At 35.7% G+C, this 5,971-nt stretch overlaps 1 non-coding gene across 1 annotated transcript; it reads right to left on the bottom strand.

Moving 5' to 3' along the window:
- Nucleotides 1-5,371: 5,371 nt before the first annotated feature.
- trnad-guc lies at nt 5,372-5,443 on the bottom strand. Its single transcript has one exon. It is a non-coding gene; the product is annotated as a tRNA-Asp (tRNA).
- Between the last annotated feature and the right edge of the window lie 528 nt (nt 5,444-5,971).

Below are 5,971 nucleotides of genomic sequence, written 5' to 3'. Positions count from 1 at the left end.
TTCATAGAAACCACATACCCTATTTCTCTTCTTGTCACTCACTTCATACAGGACAATGAAGATTACTCTGCATCCTAGGAACCAAGTCACTCAGAGAATGACCTGCTAACCGTTTTGTAAAAAATACAATGAAAATGTACTAACGGAGAGCTGTGATTGAGGCTTTTTTTCTTCAAGCATGTTCAATCATAAAACGTTATTTGCCTGCACTTGACAGATTTTACCAATATTAGTGCATTAAAAACGAGGCAATATACCTCACATCTAGTGAGCGGCCCAGTCCTTCATATATTTTTCTCTACGTGGCCATCAGGAAAAAAGTTTGTACACCCCTGGCCTAGGGCCTCTGGCTTGGAGGCAGGACCTCCATAATCTTAAAAAACGTTTACACTGGTTTACTTATCAAGAGACCTATCAGCATGAGACTAGGCTCTTTGTCCATTAGATATAAAATAACTGTCACTCACCTGAAGTAGAATCAGTTAATATATACCAGTTAATATGATATTGCCTGCAAAGAAAGCGCAGCTCATACTGCAGCTGTGTGAGCTGTCATCATGTATTTTTTATCTGCAGATTCACAACAGAGCCATTTGAAGATGGATCATTATTTGTTGCCAGTTTAATCTAAGTTCAAAACAGCTCGTGTGCCGTGATGCACTAAGACTTTAAGTTTGTGTATGTATGTATACTACAAAAAAGTAAAGGTTTGTAAATAAAAACAGCAATCGCAGCTAAATGAATAATAATGAGAAAAATAAGCTGGTCAGGTGGCCGATCATACTGTGTTTTTTTTGTATGTGTGTGTGTGTTGACCTTAGTTTAAGTAAATTTAACATTTAAGTAAATATGTAAAATACTAATACCATGTTTTAAATAATTAAAAAGAAATGATAGAAATTAGTAATTTGTATTTGTATCAGGTGCTTTTAAATTTATTCTTAATGTTGGAGGGAAGGAGGCCGAAATAAATTTTGCCTGGGGCCTCCAAATGTCTAGAAGCGGCCTTGAGTAAACTAAATCAAATTGGATCTTTACTAAAAAATAGAAGGTAGCAAACAACTTTATTTTGAATACTCATGATCTGAATTAAACATGCAGAATTATATTAATTGTTTATTTTGAATTGTAATTTATTTTTTTATAACATCTATGGCTGTGCTGGTGCTAAATTTCTGGTGGTCTTGACTAACATTGAAAGCTTTTCTGATCACAGTTAATTTTCAGGGAAAGTGGTGCCTTCATAGAAATTCAGTAATAAGCATTATGTCCATTTTGTAATTTATTAAATACTGCTCCTGCTTAATAAGTTTTGTAAATATTCAGTAAATAACCAGTGAATTACAAATATTAATCTATTTTTTTCTGCAGGAAATCACTCAGCATTTGAACTAGGACATAGCTTGTGATCTTCATTTACATCATCTTTAAATGGGGTGAGTGCTTGAGAATCAAAATCAGAAATGTTTTTTGTTCACACACACACACACACACACACACACACACACACACACACACACACACACACACACATATATATATATATATATATATATATATATATATATATATATATATATAGTGGAACCCGGTTATGTCGATGTCCTAGGGGGTCGCCATAAAGCATCGAGGTAACCGATGATCGAGATAAACGAAAATCAAAATGGTGGCAATATATTAACGTGCTTGAAATTTCTTTATGTACATGATGTGCGTTAATAAATGAGAATGTGCATGCACGTGTTTTTGAAGGGGTTTTTTACACAACAGCGTTGCCGCGATTTGTTTGATGAAGGCATGCTATAAAAATACATACAGTACATGTTTATCTGTCAGGAATCCACCTGCCACGGCCCCTTCACCGCCCCCTTCGGCGTGGCAGGTGCTTTCTCGGCCGCTTTCTCTGAAGCTCCTGGCTTCAATCGCGCACATATGGTGCTCGTTAATCATCATCAGCAGCTCCTATTTAAACAAGAATTTGGCGGTTCCACTTCAATAGGGTTGTCGAGATAACCAAGGTCGAGATAACCGGGTTCCACTGTATATATATATATATATATATATATATATATATATATATATATATATATATATATATTCTGAATTGAGATGATTGTTTCATCACTCTGGTAGTGTACAGCTCATGGAGTTTTGGCAGAATATAATTTATATTTGCTGGGGTTCTAGTTGTCTTTTAGTTGGTGATGTATTTCAGGTTCTAAATTATCATTGGCTGAGAAAGTTTTTTTTTTTCCAGCTTACTATAGTACCTTTTATTTATTTATTTTTTTAGAGCTACTCTGATCTTTCTCAACATGTTTTTGCTTCAATAATACATTACATCCCTGTTTTTGTAAACATCTCTCTGAGTTTTCCTAACTATTTGTCATTATGAAATATTAAAATGTCCTTGAAGTACCACACTTGTACTCACAGAAACTGAGGAATGATTTAATAGTTTCTGAGTTCACCTAAGTACAATCAAAGCAGACTTGTAGACTATGCTGTTTCATGGGTGCACCTCTGTGCAGTCTTTAAACCAAGCATGGTACAGGGAATGCAATGATTAGAAAGCTCTAGAGCTGCACATTGTGGCAGTTCATACTGTAGTTCCGCTTTGCTTTGTTAAGGTCTCCAAAAATGGTGATGGGGAGTCTGTGTGTTGTTGCTCCCTATCTGTGATGTAATCAGCTAGCTGCTGAAGCTCTTTGCTAATGCACATTTGTGGTGGGATGGAAACACTCACCAAAATGTATGAGAAATACTCTCACAGTGAGGAGAAAATCTTGCAATTAAAAAAGAGTGCTTGTTGGTTAGATGGTAAACCTTTTTCAATGATGTCAACTTTTAACAACTTTTGTTAATGTTAAAGTATGTCCCACTACCTCTTGATTTCCCCAATGATACAGCATTTTGATCAGCAATCGATTTCCAGTAATGTTGGTTAGGACCACCATTTACTGTATTCAGCACTACCACAGCCATATTTTATGCCAAATGTAGTGAAATAGTTAGTGTTTCAGATTAAACCAAAGTTTGCTACTACTTATTCTTTATTAGGGGTTTACTATTACGATTAGTGATGACATTTTACCAACTTAGATTTTTTTATGTCTTTTAACAGTCTTTATTTAAGCCATTTTGTTAATTTAATAATAAAATTCAAACATTTAATTTTTAGTAGCCAACATGTCTACTTTCACAATGTTTTTTACATAATCTTAAGAAAAAAGAATAAAATTAAGACAAATTATAAAAGAAAGAAATTATTAATTTTACCGCTAAACTGAGTGATTTGTTTATTTAACATCCTTCATTTGTAACATTGAGCCCACAATAGCTCTGTACAGGAAACAGAAATTCTTCTGGCCATGTTATTTCTTGTTCCTGTACAGATCTTATGCAGCTTTTATGTTGTGCATGAGCTGCTAGCACATAATGAACGGATTACTGCATGAGAACATTAGTGCTGAGTAACATTTTAATCAAACTGAGTGAATCACTAATTATTTGGACAATTATTATGGACCAGATGGAAATTGTATTGTTCTCTATGGAGTTTGTTTTGCACATTGTGAAAGAATTTTGATAAAAAGCTGGTGTTTATTGTCTCCTTGCTACCTCATTCCTGTATATCTCTGCTGCCAGCCCTTTGCAACTGCAAATGTGAATTGATAGTCTGGGTGTGCTTCTTCGTTTGTCATTAGTAGCATGGTTTTGTTTGACAAATTAGGTTGAAGGGATGTGAAAAATATGCTTTATTTATATTCAATTTGAAAGGGTAGACATTATTTCCCATTAACTTTTTATGGTCACGGTCTACTGGTCCATCTTTGCTGTTGAGTTTACCCTTTAGTTGTCTTACCAATTATTTGGCAGATAACCTCACCCTTTCACTCAACACCAGCTCCATCACCAAGAAAGCACAGCGGCGTCTCTACTTTCTAAGAAGGCTGAGGAAAGCCCATTTCCTTCCCCTCATCCTGACCATGTTCTACAGAGGGACCATTGAGAGCATCTTGAGCAGCTGCATCACTGCCTGGTTTGGGAACTGCACCGTCTCGGATCGCAAAACCCTGCAGGATAGTGAGGGCAGCTGAGAAGATCATCGGAGTCTCTCTCCCCTCTATCATTGACATTTACACCACACACTGCATTCGCAAAGCCAACTGCATTGTGGATGACTCCACACACCCGTCACACACACTCCTGCAATCAGGGAAGCAGTTCCGAAGCATTCGGCCCGCCACATCCAGACTGTGTATCCGTTTCTTCCCTCAAGCCAACAGGCTTCTCAACACATAACTATACTGAACATACACACACATACACACACACACACAAAACTGTGTGACAACCCGGACTCAACACACACTTGTATTCACTTCACATATCCATGTTTTCAGTACCGCTCACATTACATTACTTCATTACCATAAACTGTTTACATGCCGCTTCTGGATTGCTGCTATTTGCTCTTTGCACAACATTTTGTTTACATTTTTGCTACTGTTCACTTTGTCTCTTTACAACAGGTTTACTGGTGGAGCTATTTTGTGTTTTGTGTATTTGTCTTGCATTGTCTTGTGTTGTCTTTGCATGGTTGCACACATGCACTTTATGTGGCAAGGACACTTAATAGTCCTCAGTCCTGTGTTTCTGTTTTCTGCAATTGTTGTATGTAGAATCAGGGTTCTGGAGGAACGTTGTTTCATTTCACTGTGTACATATAGCTGTCAGCTATATGTGGTTGAAATGACAATAAAAGCTTCTTGACTTGACTAGTTTCTTTTTTTGTATTATTGTCCATTGTAACTCTTTATTCATGCTAATATTGTACTGTACATTAACAATAAAATGGTAATTTTACTGTAATTGCCTTATCTTCTTCCTTATCTTATCTTCATCCTCCATACATATCACTCAGTTTATTTATGTAATTTTTATCACACAAATCTCCAAATCTTACTTAACATGTCAACGTGACTGTTATTAAAAACTAAAGTTAGCCCTTAATTAGTTCGTGAAAAAGTGAAAAGTATTTTATTAAAATTTCTTGTTCTGACTTAAAACCAATTGCACTTTATCTATATTCTAAAGGTAAATATTTAGTATTATAAATGATCATTCAGTTTCTTTACAACTTTCTGTATAGAGTTTTATTTGGATAAACTTATTTTTGTTTTTAAATAAATCAAAATAATAGTAGTAGTGTTATTTAACTTTCTTTCAGCTTCTCCCGTTAGGGGTCGCCACAGTGGATCCTCCGCATGTTTGATTTGGCACATGTTTTTACGCTGGATGCCCTTCCTAACGCAACCCTCCCCATTTATCCGGGCTTGGGACCGGCGCTGAGAGTGGCTGGGGTCGGTTCCCTGACCGGGGATCGAACCCGGGCCACAGCGGTGACAGCGCCGCATTCTAACCACTAGACTACCAGGGAACCCGTAGTAGTAGTAGTGTTATTTACTAGCATTAATTACTAGTAAATGATCACTCAGTGTAAGGTCATCCTAATTTAGTTCATGTGTTTTGATATTTAATTGACTTTAGATTACTTGCTTTTCACTACATTGTGAATATATTTGCCTCTATTTATTTAAATATTACTTGGATGTATTAGTTGTTTTATCATGTGTACATCCATCTATAAATATATATAATTCCTGCATAATTACAAAGTACCATGAACATTTGTTGTTTGTATGTTTTGTGTGTTTCATTATGATAAACGGCCAAGGGAGGGTCACAATCTTGCACAATGCATATCCTTGTATTGTTCTATTTTTTGCAATAAAATGGTTTGCTTTTAATCAGATTTTGACCAAATATATATGGCATTGTATATATAAAATTAAGTATGAACAATGTATTGCTTAAAGTGTGTTTAGGTTTTGTATCTGCTATTATATCTGGTAGTGTATTTTTATGCTTTAAATTACAATACATGTGGCAAACAGAAAGCTCCAGC

The sequence above is a fragment of the Silurus meridionalis genome, chromosome 15 (assembly GCF_014805685.1).
Source record: "Silurus meridionalis isolate SWU-2019-XX chromosome 15, ASM1480568v1, whole genome shotgun sequence".
Lineage (NCBI taxonomy): Eukaryota > Metazoa > Chordata > Actinopteri > Siluriformes > Siluridae > Silurus > Silurus meridionalis.
This window is presented reverse-complemented; position numbering and strand designations above follow the sequence as displayed.